This window comes from Brienomyrus brachyistius, chromosome 2 (assembly GCF_023856365.1).
Source record: "Brienomyrus brachyistius isolate T26 chromosome 2, BBRACH_0.4, whole genome shotgun sequence".
Taxonomy (NCBI): Eukaryota; Metazoa; Chordata; class Actinopteri; order Osteoglossiformes; family Mormyridae; genus Brienomyrus; species Brienomyrus brachyistius.
This window is the reverse complement of record NC_064534.1, coordinates 13,975,820-13,998,471: the sequence shown is the minus strand read 5'-3', so window position 1 is coordinate 13,998,471 and position 22,652 is coordinate 13,975,820. Positions and strand designations below refer to the sequence as shown.

General features: G+C 41.0%; 1 protein-coding gene and 1 long non-coding RNA gene across 4 annotated transcripts in view; one reads left to right on the top strand and one right to left on the bottom strand.

Annotated features, from left to right (window-relative positions):
- Positions 1–22,652, bottom strand: part of tcf7l1b (transcription factor 7 like 1b) — a 611,697-nt gene that overhangs the window by 43,118 nt on the left and 545,927 nt on the right. The gene's annotated exons all lie outside the window — the stretch shown is intronic.
- Positions 9–20,754, top strand: LOC125711421 (uncharacterized). Of its 2 annotated transcripts, XR_007383016.1 has the most exons (4): positions 9–133; positions 9,792–10,080; positions 19,105–19,232; positions 19,801–20,754. It is a non-coding gene; the product is annotated as an uncharacterized LOC125711421 (long non-coding RNA). The 2 variants fall into 2 exon arrangements; XR_007383014.1 differs by lacking the exon at positions 19,105–19,232.

Here is a 22,652-nt window from a genome sequence, read left to right as displayed (position 1 = left end):
AGGAGTTTGTGCTGAAAACCGACACTTCATTCACGACTGGCAGCCGATGGTATGCTTAAAGGAACAGTTAGAGCAACACTATTTCTAGGACTGACATTGACAAAGAAACTCATAACGTGCCTTTCCTTCCTAGGTAAGTATTACAACTTATATTTTAGTCAATTTACTGCCTGTTACTTTTAACATACCACGTACTCTTCCATTTACAACGTGTAGAATTATTCTAAATAATAAATCACTCATTAAGCTTAGTGTTTCGTTTTTATTAAAATATATTACCGCCACTGGCATTATTCATTTATTTATTTAAAACAATTCCTACAAAAGTCATTAGGCATTTTGAAGTCATTGACTTGAAATCTAGATGGATTTTTAGATTCACATTACTGTGGATACTGAACATTAGATATTGAACCGCTGTGCTTTAGTGTACCAATTAACTTTTTCTTGTCTGTTCTTGCGGTGTCCTCATGAGTCTACGTATATATTTTACTGTTTCTGTTTATTACAGATATTTTGCTTTACTCCGTTTCCTCATATATTTGTTATTAGTATGTTTAGTTGATGCGTAAGGTATTTATTAGGCTGTGTGCCTTTTTGGGTGTCGTATTTAAATTTTGCCTATAACATTTCATATAGCACTGAACAATGTAATGATCTTTAGACATTTTAGAGACTCACATTTTAAAAACATTTAAAAACAAAAATTCGTAAATCTTTTATAAACTTATTACATACAATTCATCTCAAGACGGCTACAGGACGAGACGCCCCCCCTCTGCCGAAGGATCTTGTTTTTAGTCCTTATCTATAAGAAGTATCGTATTTGGAAGCAGGCCAGTAGTTGAAGTTAAAATGGCGTCACCCAATGAAGCAGTGTTAGACGGTAACTTAAGCTGTGCCTTCCGTCAAGGCCTGTGTAGCCAGCCTGCCATTCAAGCCTTACACCAACAGCTCCTCATATGTGCCTTTCAGAATGAGAGTGAACTCCTGATGGACCCTCTTAGGGTTGTTTCAGTCAGGTATGGGGAGTTCGCACCCACCTGCCTGCTGCTATCAGTAAGACTTTGGTGAGTCCCCATCTGCTGGTTTGTTGTGTTCTTACAAGCAGAGGAGCTCTGGAATTAAGATTCATGCAGTTTTAGTGGTGATTAACCCTTGGTTGTGCGGCGATGCAGTATGACAGGGTTCGGGCAGAGAAAGACCAACTTAACATTTTACAGGCTCCTTTGTTGCTGGAGATAAGGAGGGGGTGGGTGGACAGATCCCCTTTCACTTTTATTTGAGTTGTGCCAAGCACCCCTGGCACTTCCAAGACACACTGGGCTACGAGCCCCCCCCCACTACCCATCCCCCCCCCACCCCACCCCCCAGGGCTGCCAGCAGTTGTGTGATAATGACAGGCTTTGCGTCGAGTCTTAATTACACGCTGCCACGTTAATTGCATGTTAGTGCCTACGAGGACAATGGTTGAGCGGGGAGAGACGGCCGAGCCGAGCAACGGTGTGGGATAAGCAGGTCTGTTTGCGGGCTTTAGTCCGGCTGGGTCACCAAATCCCTCTCCCACTGAGAGGGGATCCCAGGACCCCCCACCAAGCCAGCACCCAGGGGTCCATCCCACAGCACTGTCAGAAAATATGTACGGAAGGTGGGATCTGGGAACCGACGTGAGAGAAAGAGATGAATCGGTTCTCCTGATCCATGAAGAATCGCAGTAGGTGCCTGGCTTTCTCAAGACTCTCCCCAGTACTCAAATCTCCTTTCCTTTTGGAATTTTTAGTCATTTTGAAATGTTGAATGGTTTCATTTATCTTTAGTTCAAATCTACTTTGTTCTAATTATGATTCTCTGTAAAGCTGTAGGCGTTTTTCGTCTGTCTAGGTCAGGCAAAACAAAGACTCTGTATTCTTTGTTTTGTCTGTAAAAACAATTGAATGATCTTGACCATTTTAAACTACAGAAATGTTTTAGTCACTTGATTTGGCAAACAACAGATTTTTAGGGTTTGTATGCCTAAGGAGAATCATGATAAATCATCATATCACTGAAAGACTTATCTCCATGTTTAACTGTAATTAAGTCAGACTTTACAGCTGACCTAGCAGTGTCTGCAACAAGGTGATTATAGTTCATAAAACCTGACATGGAATGACAAAGACAGTAAAATTGTACCTTTTTTACACACAGAATTTTTGTTAAATGTTGGAAAAAGTTAATGGAATTTCAAAACCGCTTCTGTGACGTTTTGGATGCCATAACAGTATTGAAATAAAGATTATTTTTATATTATCAACATTTTGGGTCTGGTTCCTCCCAAGGTTTCTTCCTCTTAGGGAGTTTTTCCTTGCCACCGTTGCCTTTGGCTTACTCACTGGGGGGTCTTTACGTGGCAGAAATGTAAAGCGCATTGAGACAATGTAATGTTGTGATAATGCGCTATATAAATAAAATTGCATTGCATTGCATTGCATTTTATTTTTTAAAGTGTGTTATTTTTGTTCACAGTGTACAATTTACAGGTTCTAGATCCCGTATTCCTGCTGGAGCAAATATTTTGTTAGTGTGTCAGTGTTGGTATCACAGTTTTCTGGTGTGCAATAGAGTAATCGTACTGTCAACAAGTTTACCATTTAAAACAAATCGCAGGGGTAACATGAACACTGACACAACATTAATGGAATCTTGGCTGTGTCGTCTTTTATCTGCTTAAGAGCCACCTCTGTAGTTAGCTAACTGTATAATTAAAAAAGCCTGCATCTAATGTATAATTAACTATTTATAAGCATCTATCATCTACCATACGTTTAGAGTGGCAAGGTTAAGAAAATACCAGGGTATAAACAGGTACAGTTGTTTTGAGTATGTGCCTGTACCGTGGTTTTTATCCTTGCAAAGGAAAAGAAAAGCTGTGTGTGTGTGTGTGTGTGTGTGTGTGTGGGCATCTGGTAACCAAGCACATCACAAACAAAACACTCCATGACACTGACACCTTAGCCAATACAAAAGTCATTTTATTAGGAACAGGTATCAAAGTAGTTGCAGCATAATATTTCAAAATAAAATCTTTTCATGCTTCTTTGACACCCAGAGTTAGAAATTAGTTGAAAGAGACATGCGTGTATTTTGGGGGCTGGAGTTACACTGGAAGCTGCACACTGGGGGATTAATTATTCAAGGGCTGATATATTAAATCGTATAAATGATAAATTATTGACATGTTGACTCTGGTTATCCATAAAGGGGAAATTTCGCTCCAAATTTCCTCCCCTGTCAATGGTGGACAAACATCATGACTGACACTGATCAGGACAACCACATGCCCTCCGGGCCCCTTCCTCCTACTTTTCCTCCACCATTCCTCCTCCTCTCCACCTCACGTCCTGCTAAATAAAAGTACTGAAAATAAGCAGACCAGTGTATGATCTGGTGATGTCTGAATCTGACTTGTATTGTGCTTATTTGTCCTTATCCTTTTATTAAAACAATATGTATATGGTGAAGTAAAAAAAAAAAAACTAACAACACACATTTATGTACAATTATTTATTTTATAGGTGCTACTGTTGAAAGCGACTGAGGGATGTACTGTAACACATTAGTATGTACTTTTGGGAGGAAAAATTCTAGTAAATTTTACAGATTTTTTATTTTTTTTTGATTGCAGCCAGTTTTATAAAAGAGGCAGCATTCGTTTTACTTAAATTTATTTTAGTTTCAAATGAACGTCACCATTTATAATAACGGAGCGTTTATGGTATGCCTGTCAAGTTATTCAAAAACTATTTTTGGAGTTTTACAATTTAGCCTCGCTTACAGAATCTCGCATGCTGATAATGCATAACCCAGGGCCAGAATGACACGTTTTATTACACTGAGTTATTGCTGTTTATACCTGCCACAATAACATTTATATCTTGTATGTAGGTCGTGCCTTTTTAAGTAAATCATGCTTGTGTTGAATATCTTATCTATACCATGTGTGTTTTACACAGACGCTGGGAAACAGCATAGCTGTGAATCCAGCTCACTACTCTGGAGAAAACTACACTTTCATCCTCAGGTTTATAAATTCTCCGTAACGGATCCAAATAATGACTGACTGATGCCCCTGATACTTCAATACCAGTACTTCTCTGAAAAGGTCTGTCATGTAGTCATATAAAAACTGAAGATTTAACCATGTGTACGTGGATTGTCAGTTGTGACGTTATAGATCCAGGCCTCGATGTTGGTTGTACCCTTTTTTCCTTTTAGATAATTTCGATATGCTAAGCGGCCGCCTCTGCCAACCGCAGACAGGAGATGCTCTGGAGGTGAAAGAGTGGGGTGTTCTCTTTGAAACTTTCACTCCGACAGACACTCTCTGAGCGAGTCGCTCTCCCTTCTCTATCCTTCTCTTCTCTCCAGGCTCCCTGGCTGCGGCTCCGTAGCTGTGGCGTGCACACAGTTAACCGCGCGTCCCTCTTCTGTGATCAAAGGCAGAAGGAGAAGTGCGGCGGTACTTTTTCGCGAGGCTGAGCCACCTCCGTCTTCCAGTCGTCCCCCATGCGAATGCACACGCGTGGCAAAAAGACAAGAAGCATTGCCATAACAACCTGCCACAGATACATCAATCTAAATCCAGGGAAGTAAAGACAGGGGGAACAGGCAACCCCTCTAATCATCACTATTAGGAGAATATATGTCACAGTGCATGAATATTGTATCACCTGCCTCTTCCAAGTCTCTCCATACCCTACTTTTGCAGTAACGAAAAACGTAACCCGGGATTCTTGGTGCCACACATTGTGAAGCATGGCTTCCCTTGAGTAATTTAACGTGCAAATCTGCAGGGACGTCTCTCTGGCAATTTTATTCCTCTGCAGTGTTTCGTTTTTTTCTTCTTATTGCATCTAAGCGCATCCTAAGTGTCCATTTGCATGTTTTGATTTTAATGGCGGTTGGGGGCGGGGAGGAGGAGATAATGCTCTGGCCTTCACCCAGGACGTACCTGAAGAATACCAGGGTAACAGATCAGCTCATAATCGTCTCGAGTCACTCCAAGAGGCAAGCAGCTGGATTTCTCGGGAATATTTTTGAAGGTGACTCGCGGCCTGGTGTCTTGCTTCACGTTCACCGAGGCTGTCTAGAACTTTCTAGGTCAGTGTCATCCTGCCCAGTTCTCGCATCCCTCACCAAAGAATAATGCCTGCTTCATTTTTACGTTAAATATGATTTTGATAAATTTATGCTTTTTGGACGGACTCCTCGGTGCAACAGGAAATCATTTCTCTGTGACAGCTTGAGACCACTCCTTTGTGTGGATCATGTCCCCTCTCGTTGACTTAGATCTGACAGTGGTCTGTCTTCAAACAGTTTACAGAAATTTGGGAGTCACTGGATTATGTCACAAATGCTAATTACAGTAAGCCGTTCTTGTATTGATAGTCGTACTGGCGTTCTCATGACAGAGGAGCACTGTTAAAAAGATCTGTTGAGCCATTCTGTTGGAATGAAGAATATTCTGGTGTACTTCATGAAAGGGACCCAGTGACAAAAAAACACGCTCATAATGAAATGGGTTCATTGCCAACAAATCATGGAGGGCCAGAGAATAATGTTATTTCTGTTTGTGGTCACACTCCCACCTCCCCTTTTCCATTTACCCTCAGCCTGGCTCTCTCCATCTCTCGCTTCATTCCCCCCCCATGCTTCTGCTCTCCTTCTCTCTTTTCATCTCTTTCAAACAAGCTCTCCCTCCCTCCTTCCCTCCCTCTTCAACTCCGTTCTTTCCACTCTCCAGAACGCTCTCTCTCTCTCTCCCTCTCGCTGCCTCTCTCTTGAACTCTCCCACTCAGGGCTCCCTGGACCCCCCCCCCCACCACCACCCCCATCTATCTCTGTGCTCATGAAATCTGACAGGCTCCCCCCTCAGAAAAAAAAAAAAATCTCTTATTGATGTTGTCGACCACGTGTCAGCAAGCCGCAGCTTGACTGACAATCTCGCGTGGTCTCCGCGGGCCTCATTAGGACCTTTTTCGTCTTGTATGTGTGCATGTGTGTGTATGTGACCATGCATTTGTTTGAGCATGCAAATACATCCACCCCGCAACCGTATATATATGCATTTACAAAACAATATGGCCCAGTCGTAAAATTTACAATGTTTCAGGTTAAGCTGGGTTTTCTGAATGGTCTTCTTTACGTAAGCCGCTCTGCGTGCAGGGGATAATCTGAAAATCAAATGCTACCGCTGTGTAGTCCTACTGCAAGGAAACAACACATTCTTGTTTAGGGTCTTCATACTCTGGTAAAATGTAGGGTCTCCATAGTACATGCCTGCTTAAGACACATATCAGACTGTGCGAAAATACTGCAATAATCTAGGATGACAGTGTGGGTCTGAATATTAGGCTGGCAGTCACGCAGAACGGTAAGTATATATGTTCTAATTATATTACTCTTATTATACATGTTATATTGAATCTTATAGTATCATTTGAAAATGACAGCAGTAAACAGTAGGATTGGGTTACTCACTTCATTATCCCCAAAGGAAAATGATCCACGATGGGTTTGAAAGAGGTCTAACAAAGTTTAGGTTTGTATTACAGCAGAATTTATGTGTACGACGGTGCAATAATGATTAAAATTGATTTTAAAACATAAGACAGCCAAGTCTCACCTGTGCTCCCAAGAGAAGGAATGAAAGACGAATGTAATCTGAGGAGGCGTAGGAAAACCATCTAAAAATCTGGAATTGTTTTTTTTTTTTTTTTTTTTATAATTCACACATGAAAGGGTTAATTTACGTGTTGAGGATTTTTATCATGAAACATATACTTTCCAGGTGACAGAACAAAGTTACACCCATCCAACTTTCAACTGCTTTTCCTGGACAGGACTGGGGGGCACATGCATGCACACTTAGAAACTCCAGTTAGCTGATTTTTATGCCTTCAGATTGCATGAGGAAACTCACTTAGCCCAGGGAACACATGCAAACTTCCCACATTCACATTACAGAGGCAGATTTGTACCCACAGTGCACTGAGCCATCGTATAAAACAGCAATTTTACTACCAAAAATAGTCTCAAATAACTGAGACCTTTGAGCAAGGACGTAACTATGGGTTGAGAATTGGGGGGGGTTGAGGTTTCCACCCATTTAAGGGGGTCCAGGGGGGTTGAATTGGCCTGTTTGACCCCCCTGTGTTCCTGTGTTTTCGATTGAGTTAATGTCCATTTTTGCAGGTCTGCCTAAAATGCACAGTTGAAAGAGTGGCACTCGGGATCAACAAAATAACAAGTAACATATCACATTATTTCACTGAGTATGGGCACACATCCTATCCCAGATGACATTATTAACCTGACTTCTCATAGGAGATGATCACAGCTCAATGTATAATTTACTTAGTGAACCTTTCAATAATCACTCAAGAACTGACACGTCTTACTCATGGCGCTCCATGAATGATTGATGTTTGTTTCACCTGAGCACGAGTCGAAGGAACCCAGGTAGTAATTATGAATGTCCGTTGCCCATTGATCACGGCTCATTACTCTGCAGTACTCCAGAGCAAAGCAGGAGGGCAATGGAGCACCCACAAGACCATGTGGAGGCTTATTGTACAGTCTCAAGGCCTTGGAATATCTAGCGCAAAACCAAATCAATCTACCATTCATATCAGAATCAAGGTTATTATAGGTGTCATACATATAGTTGAAACACACAGAGTTAAGACAAGACACTGGTCACATGAAGTCCATTATAACCTATGTTCAAGAAATGCAATGAGTGCTAATGCAAAGAGTGTTGGAATAAATACGATATATATACAATACAGTACAGCGTGTTATTTATTTACGTATATACCTAATTTTTAATGGTGTGGCAACCAGGTGAGCTGTTCATGTGAGTTCATATGCATGTAAATGTTCACCTTCATAATCGGTCTTTTCTCTTTGCCTGCAATCGACGTAGGCAACCAAAGCAAAACCAGTCTGTGACCTATATGGGAACTGAATCACAGAGTATCATTAAAGGTATTTACTGATCAGAAGGGGAATTGCTACCCAGTGCCTCTGCCATGTTTCTGTTGTTAATTTTGATGTGTACGCAGTTCCCTATCCCGATTCTCTCTCTTCCTCCTTTCCCTGGTTTTTCCTGTCTTTTCTCCCCATTGTTTGTCTTTCCCAGTCATGCTCTTGTTAGTGTATGCTTCCTTCAACTGGCTGCTCGCGAGGGGTCAGGAAAAGCGGACAGCCACAATCTTAGCCTGAGGGCAGATCGACTGGTGGCCAAGAAATTTATTCAGAGAGTGCCATCACAGTTTCCGCAGTGCTTTGAAGTTGCTTCTCTCAACTCAGCCTCCTAATACATGACATTCAGTCTATTATTTCATTACACTGAGGAGTGTGTGTGTGTGTGTGTGTGTGCGTGCGTGTGTGTGTGTGTGTGTGTGTGCGTGCACAAGGAAGTGCGTGTGCCATAGAATCTGTGCCTACGTATCCTTCTGTTAGGCAATTCAAGGTCGTTCCTTTATCTTTTGCCAAGCCTCACTTCATTTATGTTTCCAAGCCTATTGGTGCTTCATTCAGAATTAAACAAAGCCTCCTCCAACTTTTTGCCACATCCTTGCTGCTGGAATAAAGATTTCTCTAATTGGATTTTGAATCATTTACCTGGTACAGTCCTGTGGGCGATGTATCATTCCCAGTTCATAAGTGTAGTGAGAGGAATTTGAGTTTTCTTTTGTTTTCAATTTCAGGCCTCAGAATCAAACTTATACCTGTGTTTTAACTGGACTGCAAATCGTCCTTCTGTGTTTCTAGCTTCTGAGTTACTACACACACATTTTTTTTTGTTTTAATTCATGTCATGGTGCAGAATAATGGAATTAGCTCCCATAGCAAAGACTCATATTGGTCATGTAAGCGAAATTGTATACATAGGATTTTCTTCTTTTCTTTTAATCAGTGATTTAATTAATGATCACTATTTCGATTAATTATTTCAGTATTTTGCCAAAATGACTAGATCAATGCAGCTGCGGGTAAGATTCAGATTTATATGTAATATTGTAAAGTATGTATACAGTATATATTTTAAGGATGTACCAAAAGCTGTAAAGCAGATGACATTTGTAATACTCCATGGTGATGTTCTGGAAACACTGTCTCATATAAACAGCTTGATAAATGAGTACACCATAAAAATTTTATTCTAATATTACATTCCAATATAATTGTTATGCAAAAAACTAATGCTTTAAAAATATAGCATATACTTTGATTTGATGGCACATATAAAGCTTCTTGTAAGTAATTTATAAGTAATTTTAAGCTGCATGTAATGTGAATTAGTATTCTACAGTAGTAAGGAAATATATACTTCTTCCTGTTTGATACGAGTATAAAGTGAAACACATGTCCATTTGTCATCCATCACCATCTGCAAAGGTAATGAACTCATAAAAGGTCCAAATAGTTGGCAAGTTTAATAAATCAGTTAATGGGTACTTCACAGGGTCACCAAGCCTCCAAATGTACAATTAGATGCTATTTTCATGCTGGAGCTCCATTTGGAAGGGTGGCCGGAAGAAAACCTTTATTGAAAGTACCCAACAAATGTAAGCTCTTGGAACTTGGACTGAAACCAGGTATTATGGTCAAATGGGATGAAAATAGAGCTGTTTGGATCTGTGCACTGATGGGTTTGGCTCTGCAACACGGATGGAGAAAAGAATCTACTGTAAAATGCTGTGGTGGATCATCAGTCTAACGAGCCTGTTTTTCTTTTCAACCAGGCTTTGGGTCCTTGTTAAGGTCTACACCACCGTTAAATCTACCCATGTAACAGGGGATTTCTTCCTAAAACCTTGCTTCTGTTAGAAGACTCGACGTTTGTCGAAAGTATAACTTTCTGAAAAATATCAAAGTCCACAAAAGAACGGTCAACTGATCACAGATCTTTCACTGAACACCTCAGTCTTCAGATTAGAGTCTTGACCTCTTGACGTGAAGATAGCTGCTGGAATGGACGGACGAGTGGACATCAGGGATCTGGAATGCTTCCTCCTGGAGGCCTGATATAAGGTAGGTCCCTATATGTTTGCCAAAGTCATGAAATCAGTGAAGAAACCAGGTTTCATTTTATGGGACAGAAAGAACTGGAAACAGGCTTTTTCAGCTCATACTAGTGATTCATTAATGATGTAAAATATGTTATTGTGTCACAATAGTTTCATATGGGTGTTATTTTTGTATAGTTTATTCAGTCTCATATTTATTAAGGATTCTAATAATTTTGCAGGTATTTGTGTGTGCTATATGTATTATGTATGATTATGCAAATTCTTTGGTAAACATTTATATTTAATGAATTATTAATCATGGAAACAGGTTACATGATGCCCCAAAGGTCTAAAATGAAAACAAAAAAATCCCATGTCATGGAGACATAATATATATAGTCAGATATTGTGCAGTGTTTCTATCTAACAGCAAAATTTAATTTTGGAAGTCGAGCCTGTGTTCAGCATCTTCCATTGTTGATCTGTACACTTGCTCACAAGTGCACATGGGTTTTGATTGAAATGCCTGTCTTGGCTCGCATTACGCAGTACATGCTTTTAAGAACCATTATTTTTGTGAACTTCAAAGGCTGGCAGATGCACTCTCCTTGTGAGTGTGGATCCTCTTGAAAAGATCCTCATATTTTCCAAATGGACAGAGAAAGGCACTCGTCCATATTTAGGTTATGTTAATGCAGGCCTCCTTAGCCCTGTGCAATGCTTGTTTGTCCTTGCTTGAGTGAGTCGGTTGTGTTTTGTCCTTGTTAAGTTTATTAACATGCACCTCAAAAGAACCCTTTCAACACCTCAATTAAATTGAAGATAAGTAAGACTAAAATTCTTACTCTTTGTATTATAGGTAAAAATTTAATTGTAATGCAACTGTGGCTGTTCCTAACTACTTTTTTAGTGTAAACAAACATGTATATAGATACATATTCACAGACTTGATTGTGGGATTTGTATTGTAAAAGAATACAGCCAATAATATTACATGGCATACAACACACTGTGATTGCCCTAACTAATGCTTCTTACACTGTACAAAATAGACAAATGCCCTATAACATGAACAATGACACAACATCTGTGTCGTTAAATTTGAATTTTCATGACTTTGCCGCGCCTGGACCCACTTGCTTCACTTGAATGTAAAGTCTACGGCAGAACGTTTATTACTTTCATGAGTGGTTGTGGCAGGTGCAGTTTTGCCACTTGTTGTATCAGTGGACATATTTCCATGCACGTTGAAATGCACATTTAAAAAATAACAGGATTCATCTATCGTGTTAGCTAGCAATTTGCTGTTCTGCTTCAGAGAAGCCTTCACACACCAGGTGGTTTAAGTCAAGATGGTTAATGGAGCAGTCCATAAAAGTTACCGATTAGTTCCAATATATCTGAATCATTTTATTTTAAGTTATAGATTTTTAAAGTAAATTTTATTCAAGATACTTATATTAATGCATTGACCTCTGCTTACAGTGTTCACAGTGAGAGTAGAGAAAGAGAATAGGAAGTCAGATCAATGTGATGTAAGCGGCCTACCCAGAATTTTTATGCTAAAGAGTGTGAGGACGCCACAAAGTCAAAACTATCAGCAATCTGCAGACAGAATTTTATTTCTGCTAGGCATCCCTATCCAGCTGATAATTAATAGCAGCTAATCAATAATAGGTATCAAGCAATCAATCGATATTAAAATGCACGCTTTACAGAGGAAGTATGAAAAACCTGCATAATAATGTTTATAATGTTCATAAGATGTTGCTTGTGTCATGGCACACTGTAGGAAAAATAATTAATAACGCTTTACATTAACTGACCCTTCTTAATACCTTCGCAATGCATTCATAGAACATCCATAAGCAGCATGCAAGTATACTGTACCATAACATCCTAACATACCTCAACAGCTTTAACATATAATTGTATAATTGAGTAATGTTTGTTATTAATGTATATTAAAGCTGTTAAAGTATATTAGCATATTAAGGTATACTTACAGTCGGGGGAGAAATTAAGAGACCGCTTCATATTTTTAAACAAATCTGCATTTGTAAATCCTGGTTTGATCCTGATTCTGCTGACAGAAGGCTTTGCTGTGCAGCAGGTTGCTTTCAGGTTCAAAATGTGAAGTGCACGGCTAGGAAAGTTTGTATCAGGCTCCTAGTAGCAGGACTGAAGTCCCATAATGCAAGGGATTTTCAGAATTTTGACACATTTTTAACTTGATTTTGGACAGACATTTTTGTAGGTTGTGGTCAGGGAGGAAAGAAATGATACCAAACTTTAATACTACTGTCATTGTTTTGGAGTGGTTAACAAACATGCAGTCTTCAGGTGTAAACGGCCTCTCTCTCCTAGTTAATTCTATCCAAATAGAGATGTAATTAGGGTTTGAATAACTGCAAACATTCAGGCTTACTTTTACCCAGTGTTGCCCAATAGAAATCTCAGCATTGGCCTTTACTGTCACACATCCTGGAGTTGCGTCATGCCTCAGTCAAAAGAAAGCCTTGGGGGGTTTCTTGGGGGATGGATTGAAATGTGATATTATTGAGATAATGTCTGTTTGGACAGAGAAGTTTTCAAGAAAAAAAATTGAAGTGAATTTGAAGGATTTAAGTACAGGACCATGATTTGGGGACTCCTGGATCTGTTAGCCCAAGAAGTGCTGGATGAACTTCCACTGTGGAGGGAAGCACAAACCTTGCTGTGTATCAGTGAATTTTACAGTAGAATACTAAGCCATATGTTCATGACCGGAAGCACCAACGAGTCCACGTTTTGATGGTTGATGGTTCTGGGCTGGGTAAGCCAAAGTCTATACCTGTTTAAGGCGCTTCAGGTCTCACTACGTTTTGAACAGTTCTGAATGGAAGCCAAAATTCTTTCACAACACTGAGGGAGAGTGATGGGTAATTACAGGAAGCATTTGGTTGCTGTCATGGCGTACACTGTAAGTCAATTACTTTTTCATATGTGGGAGTTGGCTACTGTGCCCTGCGATGGGCTGGCCCCCCATCCTGGGTTGTTCCCTGCCTCGTGCCCATTGCTTCCGGGATTGGCTCCAGACCCCCCGCGACCCAGTAGGATAAGGGGTTTGGAAAATGGATTGATGGATGGATGTGGGAGTTGGCTGTTGTAGTACAGTGGCCTCAAAGTACAAAACACAACAATGAAAAGGCAAATAAATAAATAAAAATACATAAACATTCAGAAAAGCCTTGAAAATGTGTGTTTCTGTCTGTAAGGTCACTGATTCAATTATAGGGGCCAGCAGAATATCCATATCACTACTGAGCCCTTGAGCAAGGTCCTTAACCCTGGAAAATGCTCCAAGGTTGTGCAATAAATGCTCTGGCCCCAAGATTCAACGTCACCCGTATGTGTGTGTGTGTGTGTGTGTGTGTGTGTGTGTGTGTGTGTGTGTGTGTGTGTGTGTGTGTGTGTGTGTGTATCATGAGACAGTGTGGTGGTGTGGTGGAGATGCTACAGGTAAAAATATCATTGCAACTTTTGTTTACGTTATTTTGAATATTTTTAGAGATCTGACAACATTCCGAATAAGTCGCCAGGAGTCAAGCATACGCTGAAAGTCATGTTTGGAACACCTACTTGAAAGCATAATGATCTGTGCTTGCTTTATGCCAAAGAGCATGCATGATGTGGTTAAACTTTGACTTGTGTCTTTCTTTCAACTTGACCTTAACACCTGGGTCTCTCGTTACCACCCAAGACCAGCAACTAGATCAGAATCGGAATCAGGTTTATTGAATCAGGATAAGGTTTATCAGCCAAGTATGTTCACACACACTGGGAATTGGTAGTTCTTGTTGTGATCTGTTAAATTCACATCAGTCTTTAAAATCAGGGACAGTGGCTACCTGTGAAACTAATGGTTGACTTGCTGCCATTGTTATGTACCTTTAAAGACTCTTTAAAATAACTTCCACTGTTTAATTCCGTTCTTGCTTGCACTATTGCTCTTAACATTTCCTGGACTGTAATTTCTAGTTGTTAACCTGACCTTCTGGAAAGAGATTTTAGACACTACAAAAATATACAATAGCCCTTCACTGTTACCTTTTGTGATGGAGAAGGCTATGTTTTACTGAGTGGTTTTCAATCAAAACAAAGTCATTGACAAATCAACATGAGCTGCCCTTCCAACTTAGGTAAACATACATGACAGGGAATGCGCAGAACCAAAATGGCAGACATTCTGTAGGATAGCCAGAGTTCTGATGTACTTGACAATCCTTGCTTTTCTCTTGGCATCCCCCATGTCAAGGCATTAATGCCCTCTCCAAACAGGCCCACACCCTTCCTGTCACCACAGCATTCTGATCTGGTTAGACTCATCTCTCGCACCGAAGAATCTCGTGTTTACTCAGCTGGGGCCCGACTGAGAAGTGCTTGAAGGTCCTTTGCCGTGATGTAAGAGCTATGCAAGCGCAATGGCCCGTTAGCCTTATTTAGCAAGTCCGCTAGATATTTATGACTGCTAACATGCACAGGAGACTGCAGCGCACAGGACAAGCTGCACGATCGGAACCAGCGTGTGCCGCTGCTGACAGCTGGCTGTAACCTGACCCCAAAGTTACTTATCAGTGCTGGCGAGCGAAGCGTTTCCCATAGCCGCAGCCTGACAAGAAGAATTCTCCCTTTGTTTGTTTCTCTGTGGGCCCTGTGTGAATCCAGAAAAGCATCCCTGATTGTTGCAGAGATAATTAAGAAAATGCTGGATCTGTCTTGCAGGCGCTGCTCAGTCTCCTCATCGTGATCTTGGGGGGGGTGAGTGAAGTGTGTGTGTGTGGGGCAGGAGGGGGCGTAGGGAGGGGCAATTCTTACATAGTAGGGATGTTTTTGTATTCCTCCAGTAGCACAGTGGTACAATAAGTACAAATGTAACTAATAATATTTAGCTGGTACAATCTATTCTATAATAATAATAATAATAATAATAATAATAAATCTTCATTCTTGAACTGAACACTCATTTTCCCAAAGCAAAAGCCACAAGCTCAGCTGGCATTCAGATTAGAAGCAAAAATGTTCAACTTATATCACAAGTGGCTGAATTTCACTGCGCTCCACTGGCAGTGTTTGTTTCAGAGTGTTCAGGACACATATGGACGGTCTGTTTTACAGATAAAGACGGGATGATCCTCGCGGGGCTTGTTCAGGGGTCACGGGGGCTAGTAAAAAGGTCAGGGAGATGCAGTGAGTCTATTTCCTCTCCCCGGCCTTGGGAAACTTTGCCACAAGTCTCTGGCCTGCCTGCAAACTGCTTTTCTCAGGATGACTCTGTAGTAGAAAATACAGTAGTTCCTTTTTTGTTGCAGGAGATAGGGGCCAGGTCAGGGACCTCTCTACAGATTAGAGTCGTACATGTGCAGGATTGTAGAATCGTAACATTACAGGGCTTCATTTAGGCATCCAACTTATGCTCCTTTGAGTCCACATTGTAAATACGAAAGTGCATTAATCCTGGGTGTGGAAACACAAAAGCTGGGAATATTATAAGCTAGGAGTGTTTCCTTATTTTCCCTCAAAGATCGGTAGAAACACTCTTATAGGAAAAAGGAAGAAAAACATTTTGTTCAAGCCCAGTTTGAGATTGTGCTTTTAGCCCGAAGAATAAAAGCTTTGTTTTAAGTATTAGTATGAATCGTATGTGCAGGATAATTTGTGGCACATGGAATTGCACTAAAGGCTATTTAAATGTTCCAGATGTAAACACTAAATGAATTAATGATGAAGTTTGCGTTTCTGTTCTGGCAGGGATGTGTTGGCACAATATTGCTGACTACTGGGTTTTAAAAGGAAAGGCTGGCATAACATGTAGAAAAAAGGAAAGAACTCACCACTAACTCTTCTAAACAACTGAATTATTACATGATAGAAAAGCTTTCAAGTCTCTCCCTCTTCCAGATTGAATGTCAAACAGTAAGCTGTGCATATTTGTTGATTTAATCAATTTCATTGCATTTATCATCTTTGATTAGCTTTAAATTACCCGTGTTACTTTTTTTCATAGAAACCAGAGGAAACAAGATCTTCTCACACATCACTGCAAGATGCCACCTACAGAAAACACACACTCCCAAATAAACACACACACTGATTTACCTTGAAGCCCTCCAATACATACATGCTATTGTCAACAGCTTTTCAAATGTCCATAGAGCTTAATAATCAATACTTTATTAATCTCCGTGGGATTAGCCTTTGAGAGCCTAAGTACCTTTCTATGGGTACAAGATCAAGCTTCCTTCCATGCACAAACTATTAGGTCAAATGTCTAGTTCCTCAGTCATATGGTCCTGTCTGTCCTTTATTCTTGTGTTCTTGTAACAGATAAGTACCGTAATCAGTACTGGTGAGTACCTTTGTCGACAGCCTTGACATTGCACTGAAATGAATTTACATTTGCTGAAAGTACAGTGCTCAGAACTCAGCAGAACTCACCAAAAACATTTGCCACAACAGAAAATATATGATCTCATTTCAGAAAGCAAATTTACTCATAACAGGCCTTTCAGGTGAGAATTATCTTAACCATTTTTTTCCCCACTATGCAATTATCACTTGGTGAAAGGACTCAGGCTTGCCAATGAAAACAATTTATTTCTGTGGAGTGCTGGCCCACTTCTCCCCATAACACAGGGATCTGTGCAGCTGCTCTGCGCTCTAAAGACAAACAGCGCCTTGCAGCTGGGCTCCTGAAGACGCAGCGAAAGGGGAATTTTAATCCTGTGTTTTTCTGCGCTTTGGCAGCAGTCAGATTTATTTGGTCATAAAGGAGAGAGAGAAAGAGAGAGAGCGAGAGATCTCACCATTTTGAGAGGAGACGGAAATGAGGGACCATACATAGCTGGGTCACGACGCAGAGAGAGAAATACCACGCATCAGGAAATTAATCAGTGGGGGTCAAAGTGTGCCAAGTATATTGCAAGGATACTATTACTCAAATAATGCAGCATTTCTAGCATTATCAAGGAATTAAGGTAGACGTTAAGGGCATAGTCACAATAAAAACATGCACTTTTCCACGTTTATGCAGCAATCGCGGAAACATTTTGCTAAGACAGACAGATGCTGAGCATCACAAGCTGTTAGAACCAATACTCACTCTACTCCACACTCCATTTGCTCTTGGTATGACAACAAACTTTTGACAGCCATCAGAACCATTTCCAGCTGTTGCCCGACATTCGCTGCTCTCTCCTTTTCAATTGCAGTGCTGATAGGGCAAGAAAAGGTGGAGGTTTAGCATAAATAGAAAATTCATTACATATTCACCGGATGCCAACATTGGGCCTACTGTTTCATCGCTGTCAGGAATTATGCTACTCATAAGTTCTTGGCAAGTTCTTGAAACCTGAAACACTCATCTGTCTTGATACAGCCAACGTGTGGCAAACTGTTTTGTAATTTTAAAATTTGCTAAAATGGCTTGAAATAAAAGCAGAACCCAAGATGTGGACTCTGCTCTCTAGCTATTAGCCACAAGCGACCGCACATGGCTGTTCCAAGTCCATGTGACCAAAAGCTAAAACGGAGCATTAAGCAGGAGAATGGCTCGGCACATAGCTGGCGGTGCCTCCGCCTGACCACATCTGGAACACTGCTAACAGCTGTGGACCTGGTGTCATAAAGAAGATGAATGCACCTCAGAGAAGGTTCCAAAAAACAGCACACAGACTCATCCTACCCCTTGAGGCTCAAGCTATGAGGACAGATTGGAGATAGTAAATCTCTTTAATTTAAGCATTCAAAGCCTGGGGACCAGTCAGTCTGATGGCTATTTGAAGGAGGGAAATATGTACGAGTTTGTCAAAAAATATCAAGCAAAGCTTTCAGACTTTCAGAAAGATCCTGCATGTACTGACAGCGTGTAAACTCAAATGAACCCCGTTATGATGAAGTTCCCCAAAAGAAACACAGCTATGTTCTCATGAGGGAATCTCTGCACATAATTCACAGTTTGGTGATATATAACCCTACACAGGTGGAATAACATTCAATGCTCAATTTTTATGTATTAATGCTTTTCTTTCCCTGAAATCCATATTAAAAATAGACGTGGATGAACAACGCATGAAAAGAATTTGTTACAGAACCTTCAGACTTTACCATATGAAAAATGCCATCGCTCTTCATTTGAAATGTCGAGTTACCGATTATTCCTTTTGTTTAAACGGACAGATGAAATGGCATGGAAATGCAACGTTGTATAATTCACAAAACATAATTACAGAATGTATAAACTAACCGAAAAGTTCTAAAATGTATCATTAATCAGACGTATAATTAGACTAACTGTTGGAAATAATCTTTTTAGAAAATATATATCATTCACATTTATTAAACTTCAGTTTTGAAAGCTGGCAGTGGGAAAAATGAACTTGTTCCTGTTTGGCAGGAAGCAAGTTTCCAGATTTAAATCCCACACTTAGCCGGGATACATGCTGGACTCGCATGCTGGACATGCTTATCAAGCGCGTTTCTAAAAACAAATCAGACCGGCTCCCATTTCCTGCTTGTCCCGGGTCCTGCCCCCAGCGTACGAAAAAGGCACAATTAAGGACGTGAGCCCTCAGGCCTTCGGCTCCGCAGGCTCCGCGGCGGTGCACCTGGCCCCAGCACAATCGCTGCGCCTGTCTGTCCGGAGGGCCCATTCATGCTGCATGGAGACTTCCTGCATTGTTAGCCCTTCCAAAAGAGGAGCCAGCGGGTTACCTAGGCCCTCCCTGACTCCAGTCCTCAAGCTGTAATGCTGCGCTCGGGTGAAGCATTTCCCAAAAATACTGACGCCACATCTTGAGAAAAACCCTCATCAGGTCAACAAAGACGATCTATTATTTTTGCTTATTTGAACAAACCATGCCTACTAAATCCTTTTTACAAATATTCTGGACTCAAATGTTTAATTTTAAAAAAGGAGGGAGACACATCCATTGCGAGTATTTTGTAAACGTCATACATGGAGCTCTGGAACTGGGACAAGACCAGGATAGATTGCTTTTTGTTTCAGGCTAGACTGCAGCAGTCAAGTGAAAAGAGAGGGATCAGAAGCTGGTATGAAAAATCAAAAGCCAACAGGGGCAAGTGACTGGACTGGAGCGTTTTTTGGCTCCACGACAAGAGCTGCGATCCATAGAGGTAATATGGCAGCCAAAAGCAATATTACACAAGATGCCATGAGTGTGTCGGAATGAGAGACTCAGCTGTTTCAGTCCCATTGGCGAGACGTGTCTCTAACACCCATTTCCCTGCTTCATCAGGAAACGTGGCCAAATCTGAACCAAATCTGACATCCAGCAGTGTTTTTGTCCCCCCCCCCCATTCAGAAGGACCCACATTCCTGTGTTTCAGGCTAACGACACCTGTGGAAGAAAAATATTTGCCCGCATATTTCTCAGAAATTTCTGTTTTGAGAGATGTTTCAGACACACAAAGGAATTTTAAAAAGAGGAAAGAACGTGTTCTGTACGGCAGGAGAAAAATACTACGGCCAATAAGGAAGTTTATTATGAAATAGGCGGCCATTGTATTGTAGCGACAAACCTCCCCACAGTCTCCAGAATACCCTTGAATGAAAAGCGGCTGAGTGAGAAAGAGAGAGAAACACGTTGGAAAAAAAGAATACATTTAAATGCTTTTTTTTTCTGGCCTAGCCTCTTTATCCTGACTTGCATCCGACCCCTAACCTCCCACTTTCGTCCCCTAGGAGCATCCTGTGACCCCTGATCCCTGGACAAAGGCGACTGGTCGATTTCCCAGTGTGCGGCAGCATTGCCAACAAGAGGAACATGAGGGGTGCGCCTGGGAAACAAACTGTTTATTGTGTGGCAGGATGGAGAAGGCCCTCGCTCTCCCACTGGGCTGCTGTGTGCTGTGTGCCCTTCTCCCAGCTGCCTCCGACCCACCCACATAAGTGCACGCGCGCACACACATGCGCACACACATGCACACACACATGCGCACACACATGCACCTATCCACACACGCTCAAACATAACAGATACTCACACATGCGACTCCGGAATTCCGGAATTCCAGAAACAGAGGTAACACTCAGAGATCCGACGGAAGGAGTAACAAGAAAGTGATTATTTTGCTTTCTTTATGCCTCTGGTGTGAGCAGGCCCTGACTCTGGCCTTTGCGTCCTCTGATTCAGCCCCACAGGGCCTGGAGATCAAAGCCGCTTCGAGGACACTGGACATGCACAGTCCATTCCCTTACATTATATATGCACTTCCGACAGCAGCCAAGGACACAGTTTGGAGCATAGTGCTGGCAGCGGGATACGCACAGAAATGAAACTATATACAGGCCCTTTGCAGAAATGCCTCAAAACGCAAGAATCCAACATCCATCCACGGCAATCGGCCACCCCGACACAGTAAAACATAGTACCCACTGAAACGCAGCATTTAACAAATAAGTTTTAAATGTTTTTTTTCTTCTTTTTTTCCTTGTTTTTTTTGCCTTGTGTGATTGTAAGGTTCGGCCAGCCCCATTTGTTGTGGTTGATTCATTGAGTGCAGGGGCCTCTGTTTCTTTTGTTGTTTTTATTAAATAAAGCACAAAGCACTCCATTCTGTCTGTTCCAGAGTTCAAGGACATGGTCAATAGAAGAGGCACCGCTTTTGTACACAAAGTAAAAAATAAAGTGCATTTTTATTCTGCTCGGTAGATCATATGAATTATAAGCAAGTTGACAAATACATTTTTGGTATACAAGGAAGGGACATATTGCTTAAGTTTGTATAGACAATATGTATGAATCATATAATGAACATTTCTATACATAGTTAAAGGTAGAATCATATGCAGAGCTTGGGTATTTTTCAAAAATTCTGATAAAAGTGGAACTTGCGACATGAAATACAATATAAGATCTGCTGAAATGGATTCCTGCACTTGTTTGTATATGGAAATATAATAATATAGGCAGGTTGAATGTTTTTGGTGTAATGTTCAGTATTTACTTTAATCGTGCATGAATGCTGCTTTCAGTGGTCTGTGCCGTGAATACGACATCAGCTGGCCATATTATGACAATTTTACATCCCGGGAAACTCGCCAGGTCTTTGAACGTTTAGTAAATGTCCAAATCTATAACTGTGTCAATGCATTCACTTTTAAGCCCCAAAAACAAGTAACTTACCCGTACCTGCTGCTCAGACGTGATTTTCCTGTGTGACGTTATGTGTAACACATATTTTGTATCAGTCTAGCAAACTCAAACAGCTGTTTTGTCTGTGTAATTTAAGACATACTCACATATGTATGATGTGTATCTGTTTAACATCAACTAGGTTTCATTACCATGTTTATTTTCTATTTTGAGTCCTGTAACATCAGCCGCTTCCCCTGAGATCCCGTTGTCAGAGAGCAATGTCAGACAGAATAAGAGCATTTTTGGGGGGTTTCTACTATGACTACATGCATGGATAAAGGTAAAGGAATGACAGAACATTCCAGAGGCGAGATAGCATGTCATTAAGTCTGGTGAAAATCAGGAATGGATAAGGAAGTATAATACACCTCGTTTATCAAGAACAAATGAAAACCCAAAACTTTACATGCCTGAGACGTATGTTGGTCCAGGTCTGATAAGCAGAAAAAGGTCAGAAAGTTCATTGCTTGCACTCAGTCACATAGTATTGATGACAAAACTGTCGGTTTCTGCATTTCATGCGCTGGTCGGAGTAAGAAGCTACGTTACACATTAGAACTAGTCACCCTGGTAATCGACACCGTCGATGACAGACCTTAATAAGAGTAATTGCTACTCATTCCATAGCCGCTGTAGTCAAGGTTATTGCTCATGTTATAAAACAGATGATTTGAATGACTGACAGAAGGGTGAATGGACATTGTGAGTGTGGATTACGTTTATATCATGCAATGTAATAAAAACCTGTTTTTTTTGACATTGTGGGGACTATTTTTCAGGTCCCCACAAAGATCAGTGAATGCAATCAAAAAGTAGTATTTTGTTTGGTTACTTATGGATAAGGTTTGGGCTGGGTAGGGGTTAGGGTTGGGATTAGAGTTTTCCCCATAGAAATTAATGGAAAGTCCCCACAAACCTGTGTATCAACGCACCCCAGTAGAGTAAGATCATTCATTACGTTCACAGAATTCAAACCAGCAACCTTCCGATCGCTGCCACAGATCCCCAGCCTCAGAGCCAGCACTCTGCCCTGTAGTAGGCATCTTAAACATTGTGGGGATATGTGGGGATATGGCTTATGCAGTCACGCTGTGATCTTTGGGAAGGCCCGTATTGCCCGTATTTACAGTCCAGCAGGCACAGAAGCCCATACGGGCATGAACTGAGGGCAGTCTCCTGCTGTATATAATAATCACAAGGAGCACAACTTTTTCCATTGTTGTGCCCAGAAAAAAAAATTAAATCAAACCAGGCTGGATGTATTTGTTTTTCCATTGCAGTCTGGAACTTGGACTGGGACAAAAACTGTCATTGAGGCAACAGCTGGTCATGTAACACGCTATGAGCACAGGGCTAGTCTGGGTAAAATTATCAAAATTTGTTGCAGTAACATAAG